The following is a 16,993-nucleotide window of genomic DNA, read 5'->3' on the forward strand; positions in this document are numbered from 1 at the left end:
TGCATGGGCGTGACCCATTGTGGCGCTGTTAAAATACTGCCATATGTTGTACTCATGAATGAATCTACATGCTTATCATGACAGTTTCGTGACGTGAGAGAAAATAAGTGCTACAGAGTGTTGTGGCAAATCAGTGATTGTTGATATATATCGCTCGCTCGGTTCTCACGTGTTTCTAATTTATTTACACTTATGTAACCCTGAAAATAATCGTAGTGAATTCTGCTCATTGAAGTGTCTGTTCTATTGAAGGATAATCACAGGTAAACGTAAAGTGGCTACAAATCTTCTGAAGGCTTTTAACAAAAGGAGAAATGTAGGAAATCCAAAGGCAGGTGTTATTACCGTGAACAATGAAGGTGATAACGAAGTGTGTGAAACTAGCCATGCTGGTACACCTCCCCCTGCAATGAAAGTTAGAAAGAAACTACTTGGCAGAGGGAGCTCGGTTTAGTTAATGAAAAGTATGAATGTTTTATTGACGAATCGGGTGAGAATGGAAAATTTGATGTGTCAGTTCTCAAAGGAATTTTTGCAAACTGTGTAAGATGTATTCAGTGTAGTGAAGTCTGTCTGGAACTCTCTATAAGAAATCACGTAGAACGTGCCAGTGAAATGGAACTGAGGTGTGGTAAAGGTTCATACATGACAACCTTTCGTAACAGTGTTGCCGTAATTCCAAATGAAGAAAATGGTAGCAAAACTATGAACACAACGTTAGATTTGTTTCTGCCTTGCTTATAGTTGATAAGGGTGCTACTGCGGGTGCAGTTTTCTGTGGTATGATGAATCTTCTAAATCCCGAAATCAAGTTTAAGAACTATAATAGGTTTGTAGGGTCTAAAGTGGAAGATTCCTGTATAGAATCTATGAAGAAAGCTGTGGAAGAGGCAGTAACAGCAAGCCGTGGTAATAGAGCCTTGAATACAGCTATCGATGGTACCTGGCATAAACTGGGACACGTATCTCGTCACGTTGTAGTACCTGTCACGGGTGTGCATACAGGGAAAGTCCTAGATGTAGAAGTAATATCTAAGTATTGTAAATGCCCTTAAAAATAAAGGTACACATGAAAAGAATTGCACAACTAACTATAGTGACAGTAGTGGCGGAATGGAAGTGGCTGGTGTTGTCAATATATTTCAACGTTCTGTTGCGAGTGATAAAGTGTGGTATGTGAATTACCTTAGTGAACCTGATTCTAAAAGATTCAAACATAGTCAAGAACTGATTCGTTGAATCTTTCACACATTGACACTTGTTGACGGCCCAGCACTGAAATTTGCAGAAATCTGCGGAGAGACTGCACTTCTGTCACGTTGGAAGATTCTCTCCAATCGTCGTTGGTCCCATTCTTCCAGGATCTCTTTCCGGCCGCAACGGTGCCTGAAGTTTGGTGTTTTAGCGGATTTTTTTATATTCCCGCTACACTCGAGAAATGGTGGTATGGGAAAATTCCCACTTCATTGCTGCTTCGGAGATGCTGTGTCCCATCGCTGGTGCGCCGATTATTACACCACGTTCAAAGTCACCTAAACCTTGATAATCTGCTATTGTGGCAGCAGTAACCGATGTAAGAACTGCGCCAGACACTTGTTGTCCTATATAGTCGCAGCCGTCTGCAGCGCCGTATTCTGATTGTTGACACATATCTGTATTTAAACACTCATGCTTAAACCAGTTTTTTTGGCGCTTCAGTGTAGTATTGGGAGTGCTAAAATTTGGAGCCCCATACGCGTCTTTGACGGACGATTGTTATGTTTGCAGGTCAGGGTTTCACCGATAACTGGTGGGATATGTAAAGGGTATAAACAATTTCAGCTGTTGACTGATAACTATGAACGACACGCATGTGCCGCTTATTCATATGAGATAGGTTTATCAGCACCTGACACAATTCGAGATAAACCTCATTCAGGGACTCCATTCGACAAGGTGGTCGAATCACGCAGTACCCATATCTGTGGGATATTCGGATTTAGCAGTGAACTGCATGAGAACGTAAAGACAAGCATACTCGTCTTAATGGTTCTGCTCGACCACGTCTGACCGACACAAGGGGAGATCGCCGTATTCTGCAAGTACATCGCAAGATCGTCATACGTGCGGCTACCGTTCCTGAATAAATAATAGCCTCCTTCCAACATCCTGTTTCAATACGTGCCATTGGTCGCAAGCTAGTAGTAGCAGAACTTACCGGACTTGCCGAATACCGTCGCATGCGTAGGCTGAGATTAACATCACAGCACGAGCGGTTACGCTGGAATTTGTGCTGTGCCTAGAAATGATGGAATGCTGACGAGTGGCATCAAATCATGTTCTGCGTTGAGTTATAGTTCTGCGCCACAATGGATGATTTTAATTGCCGAGTATGGAGGTGACCAGGACAGACATCACCATTCTTCCTAAGTTTTGGTAAGGCAGAGCTGTGTAGTTCATGAAGTCATGGGCTTGGGAGAGATTGGAAATGAACTCGGTTCAAGCCTGGAAGTGGCTAAAGGGCTTCTCACTGCACACCAGTACGTCACGGTCATCCTGGGTCAATGTGTGTGTCTCAATATCGTGATGGCATTTTTCAACAGATTTATACTGGAACGAACATGGCACATGTCTCTGTAAAGGGATGAATCCATGCACTCCAGTGAACAGGACGATCCCCGCTTCTGCCCTTCACAGAACATGTGTTGGACCTTCTAGGAGGTCAGCCCCATTCCACTGCCAGTATACACGATATCAAGGACCAGTTCAAACTGATCTGGGACAGCTTTCCTCAGGAGAGGATACAACGGATCAATAACACCATTTTCAACGGAATCAGTACATTAATCCAGGCCATAATGCTACGTCGTACTGACAAGTGGGCTCATACTGCTAAGTTCCTTGTAGAGCTGACTGGATTTTCATTAACATCCTTTGTCGTTACTAATAATCCTCTTTTCACAAAAAAAGAATAGCGAAATGATTACAGCTCAAAGACGAAAAACAGCCTGTAGAAGACTGCTTGCCGTTAACATCAGTGAAGAAACGGGTCAGGAGCATAGGTACAAAGGTTTTTAAAACACCAAAAGAACACATAAAAAAGCGTTATGTGAACAAAGTTGTGGAGTTTCGAACTGAAATGAAGAACTTTCGGTTCAGCAACTGCATCTACTCCATGGAAGAGTTGCTTCCCAGAAACCTTTAAATGTAATGTTGTAGGTTAAAGTGTAACTAGAATTATCACTGCAATATACTATTATAAAATCTTTGACTGTATTGCATTTAAACGTACGTCTTGAAGTTCTTTCCACGTCCGAGGGACCACTCTCCGGGGGATTCTTGGGATGTGAATGCCATAGTCTGCTCGTTAGAGACGGAGCACTGATTTTGTTGGTCACGATTGGGTGACTGGTTTTTAACAGTGTACGTTTATACAATAATTATTTTAAAAAAATTAGTGCTGCATTTGTCGTCCAAAAATAAAGAATGTATTTGCTCTATTCCAGCGGTTTTTTCTGTTTTGTTCACCAAGGATATCTAAATGGAATGATCATATTAAGCTGATCGTAGGTAAAGCAGATGCCAAACTGAGATTCATTGGAAGAATCCTAAGGAAATGCAATCCGAAAACAAAGGAAGTAGGTTACAGTACGCTTGTTCGCCCACTGCTTGAATACTGCCCAACAGTGTGGGATCCGTACCAGATAGGGTTGATAGAAGAGATAGAGAAGATCCAACGGAGAGCAGCGCGCTTCGTTGCAGGATCATTTAGTAATCGCGAAAGCATTACGGAGATGATAGATAAACTCCAGTGGAGGACTCTGCAGGAGGGACGCTCAGTAGCTCGGTACGGACTGCTGTTAAAGTTTCGAGAACATACCTTCACCGAAGAGTCAAGCAGTATATTGCTCCCTCCTACGTATATCTCGGGAAAGCCCATGAGGATAATATCAGAGAGATTAGAGCCCACACAGAAGCATACCGACAATCCTTCTTTCCACGAACAATACGAGACTGGAATAGAAGGGAGAACCGATAGAGGTACTAAGGGTACCCTCCGCCACACACCGTCAGGTGGCTTGCGGAGTATGGATGTAGATGTAGATGTAGATGTAGGATATCAAATATTGAAGGCGTTTATGTAACAGCTTTAGTCAATCGTTTCACTGTTCTCGGTAATTCAGTGAACTTACTAATATCTACGCCTTTATTGCATTAAGCGATCTCTTATTTTCATTTCCATTAATTTATGCATTTCTTACTAATTTTATCCTCCACTCCTTGCTCTAAGATTTTGTGATGTTGTGTTTATGTTTCTGTAGATTAGAAATATTCAGCAACTGCTTTGGAGATATGAAATGAAAACTCTCAATTCTATGATTTCAGAGTTCGCACTAAGGAAAAACATAAATCGACGTTTTGTACTGGAGAAAAATTAAAAATAATTTCGTCAATGATCTATACACCATGAGGACTGATCGGTAGCTAGCTGTAAACGTACGTTTTCAACAAAAAAGTCTGTTTTCCGGTGCAGAGTAAGACAAACCTCACAAAGATGATTTCGTAGAATTTGATTTACAAGAGAAAGCTGAAAGATTGAGATGCCAGACTAAGAAAATAATTATTGAAGAAGAAATTTATTTCCTTAAGCGAATACTACACAAAAAATAAAACTGCACAATGCAAATGCCGGGAGACTCAACAATGAGGGATTAATCACCTGACAAACCGACACTTAGAAGAATTTATTACCATGGTTTCGGCACAGGCTGTTTACAATCAGGAGCCGGCGTCTGTGACAAACACTGGGCGCGCACTGTGTCTGGCACACTCGATAATTTCACACAGTTAGCTGGTCACAATTTGCAAATTCAAAAGGCAATTTTCATTAAAAACGGGAATGATTCGAAAAATACACGATAGTGAAAATATGAAAACAGACAATTTCAGTTACTCATAGAACACGTAAGACGTCAGAAATCTCACTGCTCGTAATAAATATTTACGAACGTCTTTAACTGTTCAATAAAAGTTATTAACTCTAAAAGAATGCAGAATATGCAACGAACAGTGCAGAAACCAGAACGTAATTAGCACAACACTTAACCTAAGGTAGGTATCCCTATATCAGACACTCTGGTAGTGATTTACAACCTGAAAGAAAATATTAAGGACACTAGTAGAACTGGACTGCACTGCCCCTAACACTGAAGGAGCAACTGAACCTTTGCGACTTGAATGAATGTAGCCAATGCATCAGTGACTGGCTTTGGAAAGCGAAACAGCCGATAGCGAGTTTTTAGGAAGCTTCTCACCAGCTTAGTTGTCTTCGTTTGTGCGCTGCCGCGGCATTAGACGAAGTAGGCAACAGCTAGTTCCTTAGACGCAGCTGGCCTCGGCCTGTCTCTAGTCCTAACCTGCTGACTACGGTTCATCTCGCAAAAGGAACAGAGCGGGAGCGTCTCCTCCAACGGGCTAGTGTAAGCAGCAGGTCCTACCACAGTGACTGGGAGTGCGCCGCAGAAACTGGTCAGCTGGAGCACGAAGACTCGAAGGTGCGTGAGGAGAAACTCATACTGAGACAAAGACAGCGCGGATATCCCTCTCAAAGCCTGCAGACAGTGCCGGATGCGCACTCTGACGAGACGTCATGGTACATGTTGCTACGTTACAGAGCCACAGATACGAAAACACACAGCTCGGATGTCACATCGATGGCATTATGATGTTTCACCTTCAGTTAAATTGCCTGCACTGTTTTTCTCTCTCTGACTTTGTGTAGATAAGCATGGCTGCATTTGTATTCAAGACAACTGCTCCCTTACCTCTGTGCAATATCATAATCATAATTCGTTACAGAGAAGCCCGCGCTACATGGTGATAATCCTAAGACGAATCGGGGTCCAAATGTCAGCGATTGCACTCAGCAGCATTGCGAGCATGTATTTCCCACTTCTGCAGTGACTAGCTGCTCCCAGCCTTCAACCTTATAAAGAATTACGGACTCAAATTCAACCACAAGCAGGTACACTGGCTTCTCTAATAAATTTCGGTACAGTTGTTTAACGTTGCTGTCAACGACATGTGCACATATTTGGATTCATGGGTGCTCCTAATTGCACATTCGGGATTTCGTAGGTGCTGTCAGTAGTGATATCATTTAAGATGGACTGCTATCCATGATAACAAGTACACAAACGAAACTGGTAATGAATTTGTGAAGTAACCATTTTTCCCCATCACTTCAAATGATGTAAGGAAACCGTCGATTATCTGAAGAATACGTCCGGGCATTACGCCAAGATCCTCGACAGTATGAACCACTTTCACCAGAGCACTGTCTCTGGTAATGTTTTCGAAGCAAAATTAACAAATGCGTGTTATTACATGATTTATTGTGCTTCTGAGACAGGTTAATGAAAATTATTTCATCGACGTCGCACAGTAAATTATCTTGCACTTAAGGCGTCACCATTCTCAAATGAACTGTTTCACAACGAATATGGCATTTCAGTCTATTAGTTTTTGTGACCCAGTCTCTTAGAGCTAATTAAATCACCAATTACACAATTTCCTGGAATGTGACGTAATGCAGCCATGTTAAATGTTTTAAGTAATGGGAATGTGCTACGTAATTGTAGGTGTACATAAGGTTGGATAAGGCCAACCACGAATTCCTCTCCTGTGCCAATCTCTTCGTCTCACAGTACCACTTACACACAGCGTCGAATATTTTCTATATATGTTTCAATATCTTCTACAGTTTTTACCCTCCGTAGGTACCTTTAGTATCATGGATGTTGTTTCCTCATGTCTCAGCACATGTCCTACCGGCCTCTCCCTTCTTCTTGTAAAAGGTTGCGACATTTTTGGGCCCTCGCAGATTCCGCGGAAAACGCCATTATTTCTTATCCTATCGGTCCACTTACTTTCGAAGTCCTTCTGCAGCACTATATCTCGTACGCTTCCATTCCCTTGTTTTTCAGTTTTCCCACAATCGACGATGAACTTCCATATATAGCGCCGTCGGACTTCCGTCTCTTTGAGACTCTAAAAGATTATGTGGCGAACATTTGCAATACTCAGACGCCGTTGTCTAGGCTGTAAGGAAGTGGTTAGCCTCAGCTGGCTCTGATTTGAACAATCGCGGCATGCAGGCTCCGGTTCTTCGTTGCCAAATGTGCATAACGAATGGTTGTGATTATGTAGAAAAATGACAGTCTGCAGCTGAAATAGTGTTATATATAGCTGTTCTGTTGTGTTTTATGTATCTCCTTTAGTTTCCATAAATAAAAATAGTAGGCATTACTTTCGGAACAACCCTTGTATGTTCTGTTAAGGTTGTTTTAAAGCTGTATTTTAGTGATTTAGATTTTACTAAGCTGTCTTAAGCGGTCCTGAGCTTATGGAAAGAGATTCTTTGTTAATTACAATCATTGGCCAATTAGATTACGGCAGTAACCGTTCTAAAACTGTACAGCTACTCCTAGAGTTTCATTTCCTACAAATAAATTAACTGACGATTATTTGCTGGGATGCCATTAGCTGACGCCGTGTATCTTTATTCAAATTTGGGTTTAAGTAAATGGAACACGTATTTTTATCTATCAATAATAACTACTGTGGTTGTTTATTACAATTCCCGAGCTCGGGGTAAGTTATGGGGTTTTGAAATAGTTGTATTCTTTTATTATATGTATGTTCGTTTCTTGTTTTAGAAGTTACATGTACCAACCTATAGCCAAACTGTTCATGATACTGGAGACAGCCGCAGTCGGTATAACATGGGACTTGCGGGCATGTTGTGCTCGTTTGTAACAGATGGTTGCACATCTTCGTAATTCCCAACTTTTTTTGTTACAAGTATTCAATTAATGTAAAGTTTTGTAATAAAGTGTTGTGAATTTAAAATAATACACAAGTGATCCTAGAAAACCATGCAAACTGAGTGTAAAGGTACTAACAAAAAGGAACGAATTGATGTTTGAAATAAATATCCACACAATTTTGCAATCATTTTATAAAAATTTTCACATTACTGATTAAATAAAACAAATCCACTTATGATGCCACAGAAGTGCTGAAACATATTTAGGAACTTGGAGAAACGGTGTTTTACGTAACTGGCGAACCTTGCATTCAACAATCTTACTGTTCTTTGCCAACGACAAACAAGAAATGAGGCAGTTCGACCAGAGAAAAAAAAGCGTCAAACATATTTGAAATTCTAAAATCAACAGACATTGTCTACATGGAAAGACAGGTAACGTATTACAATACGTACAAGATACCAAAGGAATTGATAAAAATGAAAGGTCGGGAACGAAGAACTCGAATTAAAGCGGCTGTAAGACAGAACTGCAGTGTTTGGCCCCTACTGGTCAATCTGTACATCACAGAAGCATTGACGGAAATAAGATAAAGGTTCAAGATTGGGATTAAAATTCTGGGTGAAGGAACATCAATGCTAAGATTCACGGTTGACATTGGTATCATTGTGAAAGTGAAGAAGAAATGGGAGCACCTGCTGAACGGAATGCCGAGTGACAGAATGTAGTGTGACAAAATGCAGAGGGACAGGAAACCGAAGAAAGACAGAAGTAATGAGGAGTAACACAAATGAGATTAGAGATATACATAACATAAAAATTGATGAGTACTAAGTAGACTAACACAAGGAATTCTGCTATCTCACAAGCAAATTAATTCATGACGGACGAACCAAGTGGGATTTAAAAAGCTTACTGCCACGATCAAATAAGACATATCTGTCCAAAGTAACTCTGTTGGGATTCAACATAGGCTTTAATTTGAAGAAGATATTTCTGATAATGTACGAAGGGAGCACACTATTGGAGATGAAGGCTGGTATTTTTCTCTGGCCTTGCCCCCCAATTCGGGCTTTCGGCTTAGTCAGTGTCGTCTTGTAGCGTGCTGTACTGACCGTTTCTCCACGTTCCAGGACATCCAAAAGAACCACACCCTGGTTACTCCAGAAGACTGTGCACTTCACTTTGCCTGACATCACTCTGCCTGTAGACAGCTGTGTCTTGAATTTCTTCTTAGGCGCAGACGTTCCATGCCGTCATTCCATGGACAGTGTTTTGGATTCTGGCTCATAGTGGTGCCACCAAGCCTCATCTCAGGTGAGGATGCTTCTCGGAATATTGTCACTTTCAGCTTCATATTGGTCCAGCAGGTCCCGAGAAATTTCCATTCCTTAATTTTTATGCTTCCTCTGTAAGCTTCCGCTGGACCCATCTCTCACAGACCCTGCGATGACCAAGAGATTCCAAAATTGTTTCCTAGGCATTACAGCCGACATTTAGCTTTGCATGCAATTCTGTGCTCAACATCCGCCTATCAGCAAGGATGAGTTGATCAAGGCGCTCTTCACTGCGAGGGCTGACAGCTGTGCAGGGTCGAACGGCCCATGGGTTGTCATGCACACCCCTTTCACCACCTTGAAAATACCGTACCCATCACCCGACATTACTCACGTCTATTGTATCGTTCCTATACACCTTCAGCAAGCATCAATGGATTTCAGTCGCTGATATGTTTTCAGCAGTGCGGAATTTATACCCGCGTCCATATCAGACTCCATTTCGGAACACTCCTCTGCTGATGCCAACTACTGCAGAACAACGGAACCACCTTCAAATGGAAGAGGATGGTACAACCATTAGCACTACACCAACGACATCTGGCGCGGATATCCAAAGTCACTACAAAAACGGAGACATTACTTTTGGAACGAGGCTCGAACAATAATGAGACTCCTGACTTTGACGTGCAGTCAGTACATCGACTGATAAAGACAACACAAAAAATTCACATAAAACCAATAGAAGTCAGTACTGTTCTAACATTCTGCGTGGTGTCTGTTTGTTCTAAGTCGTGTCTCCCTACCACGTTCGCACAACGACACACAGAGCGTGTTTTTTAGGGAATTGACTAGTTTGAACCTGGGACCTGTTGCTGGTAAGGAGACTCCAGACCACACATGACATTTAGAGTTCAGAAGAGTTCAGTGAGACTAGCGATGATATAACCAAATACTTAATGATTTCAGCGTCAGCTACACTGCATTCCCTGTAAAAGAATCTTAATACTAACTAAATTTAGTGGAAGGGGTTTAAGGCTTTCCTATTTTTAGTTAGCTGGTAAAATAACGTCGATAAAGCAGTTACGTTTACCAATGGAAATTTTATTCTACTCACAAAACATTGTTTATAAATTGCACTATTAGTAAAAGGAAATGTTTTAATACAGGATGGTAAAAACAAACTGCGTTCAACAAAAATGTGAACGAGTATTCCCTGAATGGGTATCCAAGTTCTACAATGGATCGAAGGATGACCTATGCCATATCACATCTATAATATAGGTTTATTTAAGAGAAAACTATGAAAATCCTCTACAGTGACCCTCAATTATCTGTAATTACTTATCTAACTTGTCGTAAATTACAGTGGCTAATGTGGCTTCTCAATAATTATATAACAGAAAAACCATCACATTTCAGATTTATACTTACATAGCAAATGTGAATACCATGCGCTTTAATTGACGATCGACACTCGTATTACGTAAAAAGGGGGTGTAACAGATGTGAATTCTGCAGTTCTGAGTGAAGCTTTATGCGCTGTTATGCGGCATCTCCTGCATTCATTACCTTGTCGTTGGTTAGGCAGCGTCAGGGAGCGGCGGGAGGCGCAGCTCCATACAGATCACTGTCTCCGAAGCAACTCCCTCCTAACTTCTCCTTACTACAATTTACCGAAGTTGGTTTAAAAAACTATCTGGCTTTGTTTTCATCTGACCAATCAGGGTCTCAATGTTAACATTAAGCTCTGCCTACAAAAATACTGTCTATCCAATGAGAAACGTTATACTATTCGTGGTTGGGCAATGTTTTCAACGTTTGCAACGTAGCAGACACGCGAAAAAGTCTCACGCTGTAACTTGCAGCTGGTGCGGTCGTTTCTGGAGGGCTCTATCTTTTAACATGTGTTGGGGGGTGGTCCTGGCGGTTGGCTGGCGACGTGGGTGTCCGACCCTTATCGTAGGGTCTTCTAGCTTAACACGGTTCTGCTCTCGGCTTCTGTTCTCGGTTCTCCCCTCGGAACTGCATCTGTCTCACGGTGGGAAGGTATGACATGCATTTAGGCATTCTTGTGTTAGTCTGTGGTATTCCATTTGCTCACCAGTTAATCGTATTACTTTGGTTATTTTAATGCCAGGATTTATTCGGAGCTATGTGACAAACTGCTAGATTTGCTTATCATGTCAGGGTTTTCATGGAAGGTGTTGGATTTGCTTGACACCTTACACTGTTGGGCACAGGGGTAACCCACTAGAACAACTGCAGCACAGGCAATGAACAAAGTTTTATAGACCTATCATGGTGAAAAGGAGTTCTTCTTTATCCGATATCTGGAATAACTTCCTACGAACCAAAACTCCTTCCCAGTTGACAGTAACTACGCTCTAGGCATTCAACGTACACCACTTCTGAGAGCCACACACTGCCACCGATCATTGCGTTAACAGAGGCCGACTCATCTCGCTTTCTTCATACCGGGCGCCGTACATCCATGCAAGCCCATACACGACGGGATAGAAACACTTAACGCTGAGAAGGTACCCTTCCGCCAATATAGCTTCCAGACATCACAATTGCAACCCACGAATGTGTACACATTTCTCGGTCTCCACTGCTGTCTACTGCGAGAATTAAACTACACTTTGGTATCACACCACCTAGGGGCTGCCATAAACTGAAGATCGAGGGAGCACAGTAAGCCGGTTGGCTTGACAAGCGGCACATTCAGCTGTCCGTGCCACGACTGTCCACTTGGTGGTCTGTCTTTATCTCCTCAACGCTATGATGATCTACGCCCGCCACCTAGCGGTGAGTGATACAAGGCGGGCAGAAACCAAAACTCTCTGAATTCGATTACGCACCGTCTTATGATTGTTATACAGATCCTTGCATTTATAAGATTGTAGCTTATTCGCTGAACAAAATTCTATGCCTCAATTTCACTAAGCCATTTTAATTCTAGCGTTAAAAGCTCCACCGCTCTGGATATCGCACTACGTAAACAGCGCACGCAATGCTGTGAATTTCCGCTAAATGCAACCACGAGTGAAATTTAAAACAAACGGAAAAAGAGAGAATCTTTAGTGTGAGGTCTTGTTATACTGAGTTACTATTCGTTTTTCGGTCTTAACAATAACATAAGAAAAATAATTCCGTACTTATTTCGCCTACTGTGTGCTCATTATCTGAACAACCAACTCAGATATCATTTTCCTATTTTTTGAGGGAGCGAAAACAGATAGTGGCTAGCAAAGAAGAACATTGGGCGTACCGTAGGGACAGTGTCAGCGCTTCATAAATTTCGAGCAGGGGCCCAAGCGGCTAGTGGATAAAGGAGGGCGAGACGAAGGAAGGCGCATTTCAAGCCAGCCCTTGACCACTCCGACGAAGTGCGTGGGAAGCAGCGGGCAACTCAGTCACGTGATGCTCTGTTTGAGAACGGGGCAGTGCGTGGAGCATCGATTGTCACGTCAGCCTGCTGTCGGCAATTAACTAGATCCTAGAATACAGCTGGAAATTCACGTTCTTCTTCCACACGCTTGGCGTCTGTTAACAACGGACCATCGTTCAAGGCGATGGGTGCGTTCTTGAAATCTTTGACACGTTTCAGGCTTCGCTGATAGACAAAGTATGATTACAGAAGAAACAGTATTTCGTACATCTGAAACAGTTTAACAGTAACTTACATATTACCTTTATTAAACTCAATTACAGACTCACGTAAGGAAAACTTCGAGCAGTATACTGAGCGTCCATAAATGTTTACCCCGATAACAAAACAGTGTAACTCTATACTGACTATAGTAAATGGAACATGCGTTACATTACATATGCTTCCGATCATTAAGTTTTGAAACACACACACACACATATATATATATATATATATATATATATATATATATATATATATATATATATATATTGAGACGCCACTGTTAGAATACCCAGACTAATGAAAGGGGTCGACATAGGGCTCGTGAACGTACACCACTTATTGTCCGAACCGGCCTTTTATGAGCCGAAATATCCTTTGAGAATTGGAAGAGTTATCCCAAAAAGTAGCACCATACATCACAAGTGAATCAAAATAAGCAAAGACTAATTTTCACTTGGAACGATCACTTACTTCAGATACCGTACGAATAGTAAAAAGTAAGTCTTCGAACAAGATCCTGAACGTGGGCTTTCCACGACGGTTTACTTTCTATCTGAAGTCATACGCCCATTCTGTGAAATTAAAACGTCGGGTTTTGTTGAATTGTGTGTTAAATTCTGTAAAAACTGAGTCTTTCTGTGATTTAACGTTAGTTTATTATCTACAAGCTATGAACTCATGTCATAACTGCACAATTTGAAACAGAGACAATGTTGCACGCAACATCCATTACTATCAAGCTAGTGATATCAGCGAACAGAAATATTTTAGAATTACTCGTGAAACTAGTGGGCATATCATTTATATAAATAAGGAGCAGCAGTGGCTCCAACACTTATCCCTGGAGCAACCACCGTTTGACCATGCTCCACTCAGACCTCACATCACAGCCATTCTCAACACTGTGAATAATGACCTTTCAAAGTAAGAGGTGAACCAATTGTGAGGTATCCCGTATTCCACAATGGCCCAACTTCTGGAGCAATATTTTGTGTTCAACACAATCAAACGTCTTAGTTAAATAAAAAAAAAAAAGGTGCCTAGCGTTCGAAACCTTTTGTTTAATCCATCCAGCACCTTACAGAGAAGCGCCCCCAGCTAGCCGCGCGGTCGGTCTAACGCGCTGTTTCCCGAGCGGGAAGGCGTCTGGTCCCCGGCATGAATCCGCCCGGCGGATTAGTGTCAAGGTCCGGTGTGCCGGCCACACTGTGGATGGTTTTTAGGCGGTTTTTCATCTGCCTCAGCGAATGCGGGTTGGTTCCCCTTATTCCTCCTCAGTTACACTATGTTGGCGATTGCTGCGCAAACACTGTCTCCACGTACGTGTACACCAGAATTACTCTACCACACAGACATTTGGGGTTACACTCGTCTGGTATTAAGACGTTCCCGGGGCGATCCACTGGGGGCCGAACGCACAATAAGCCTGGGTTCGGCGTAGGGTGGCGGGGGGTGGGGTGGGGGGGGGGGGGGCGGCGGGGGGGGGGGGGGGGTGATAGACTGCTGTAGGCTGTTGCGCGGTTACGAACCACTGAGAGCTACAGCAGAAGGAATCCTCTCCTTCGTTTCTAATTCCCTAGTTCAGTACACACGCACACAATACACCTTACAAACAGAAGAGAATATAGAATTTTCAATTTTTTAACCACTTCTAGAGCCGAACTGTACATCTTATGGTAAACTATGTGATATAAAGTAATCAATTATCCTTCGATAAACAGCCTTTTCAATGACTTCAGCAAACACTGACAGCATAGAAATAGGTCTAATATTGTCTACATTTTCTTTTCTTTCTTCCTTTTTTTTAAAAAAAAAGTAAAGGTGGAGCCCCTCCACGCCCACACCGGCATGATGGCCAACTCAAAATGTCAACTGCCATCTCTGCATAAGGGTTAGTTTTACAGACAATTAGGCATTTTTCACCGAAACTGTTTATACTCTTTAGAGGTTAAGGACTGCAGATCAAAAGATAAGATTTCTTAATGTTCCGGTCCTCAGTCGGAAAAATCGGAATCCTTACAGCAAATCGTAGTTGTGTGTCTGCCACGTCTGTTTAGACTCCTTTTTGTCAGGATCCAGTAGAAGCGTAAAGTAGAAATTATGTGAAATACTAAGGTCTACGATCGCTTGATGGTATAAAAAATTGAAGCTTCTATGTGAAGATATTCATACGACTATTTATGTGACATTTTTGATACTCGAAAAGGCACTCATCAAACCTATAAATGAATTTTATTACACGTCATTAAGTTTGTACGGAATTCACTCTCCTCCCATTTCATTTCTTCAACTCGAGAACCACTGTTAAAAAGAAAGAGATTGCATTAATAACCTCAGCTAAGGAGATGCTAGTGCGACTGTTAAGAAATTAGCACCTAATGGAGATGGGGACATAATGTGGTACTTCATGATACAAGATATGGATTCTCCCGAGATAAAAAAAAGGTAAATAAGGCTGTAATTCAAAATCACTGAACTGTGTATTATGCGCCAGTGATCATCCATCTGTACAAACACAGGTTCAATGTATACATATGCGAATAAGTAAGCTATTTGCTCTGTATTATTCCATTTGGCCCGAGACGATTGAACTAATTCGCGGTACCAGGCATTTCGCCAGAGTTCCGGCATGCGCCCGCTGGTTAGTTCTGTACGCTGTGCAAACAGAACAATTGTTGACACAAGAAAATACGGTACATCATTTGTCAACAGGGTTTTAGAAAGGATTACGCTAACACAGTATGTCACATGTACACTTTAAATACATGGTTAACATTTTTACGAATACTGGCTGTGTACAGTCATAGTGAAGATGACTTGACGATAGGAAGAAACAAAACCACAGTGACGTGTCTCTGCGAATGGTAGCCTTAAAGGTGGCAAAGAAAGAAGTTGAGGACATCTGGTGCGTGTACCGCAAGCCTGTGCAGCTAATGTCGGGCAGGAGCGACCAAATAAATTCACACTCGGATAGAGGCAGATTTGGTGCTAACGCTAGTATGAAAATTATTATAACCTCAAAGGGATAAGAAATAGACACAAAGATGTACATACCACTTATAAGAGGTTGATGAAGACAAAAAGAAAATTTATCACTCAATATGTCGATTCACCTTAATCAAAATCCAGATGGAATCTACCTCACACAGTGAAATTATATGGCTGACACTACGTACATGGATGGAGATTACTTCCTAACTGAAATTCATGGGCGATATATTGAAATCATTGTATCATCCAGTAAACAATATAACCACAGGCCCTTATTCTTAGGTGGTACTCTTGAAGCCAGCCACTTCAAGCCCTAAAAATTGTCAACATATGTTAAGTAAATGGCAGCACTCATCGTAAAAATTTAAATCTTTTATTTTACAGATCGATTTAGGTCACTGTGTGACCATCTTATCTGCAAACCGTCCGTATCTACAAGGTTCAAGTAGTTTTCACTGAAGATGGTCACACAGTGTCCGAAATCGATTTGTAAAACAAAAGATTTCAAATACAAGTTACGTTACTTTAATATACACTGAGGAGCCAGAGAAACTGGTACACCTGCCTAATAGCGTTTAGGGCCTCAGGAGCTCACAGATGTGCCTCAACACGACGTAGCATGGAATCGACTAAAGTCTGAAGTAGGGCTGGTGGGAACTGACACCATGAATCCTGCAGGGCTGTCCCTAAATCCGGGAGAGTACGACCAGGTGGAGATCTCTTGTGAACAGCTCGTTGGAAGGCTGTTTCTCAATAATGTTCATGTCCGAGGAGTTATGAGGTCAGTGGAAGTGTTTAAACTCAGAACAGAGGTCAAGGAACACTCTGTCAGAATTCTAGGGGTATGGAGTGTCGCTTTGTCCTGCTGGAACTGTCCTCGTATGCAGGTGATCAGACAGGATGCTTACCTACGTGAAATTTCCTGGCAGATTATAACTATCTACCGGACTGAGACTCGAACTCGGGACCTTTGCCTTTGCCTTCGGTAGAGCACTTGCCGGAAATAGACAAAGGTCCTGAGTTCGAGTCGCGGCCCGGCACACCAATTTAATCTAACAGGAAGTTTTATATCAGCGCACACTCCGCTGCAGAGTGAAAATCTCATTCTGGGAACGTCCCCCAGGCTGTGGCTAAGCCATGTCTCCGCAGTATCCTTTCTTTCAGGAGTGGTAGTTCTGCAAGGTCTGCGGTAAAGCTTCTGTAAAGTTTGGAACGTAGGAGACGGATACTGGCAGAAGTAAAGCTGTGAGGACGGG

Source organism: Schistocerca gregaria, chromosome 5 (genome assembly GCF_023897955.1).
Source record: "Schistocerca gregaria isolate iqSchGreg1 chromosome 5, iqSchGreg1.2, whole genome shotgun sequence".
NCBI lineage: Eukaryota > Metazoa > Arthropoda > Insecta > Orthoptera > Acrididae > Schistocerca > Schistocerca gregaria.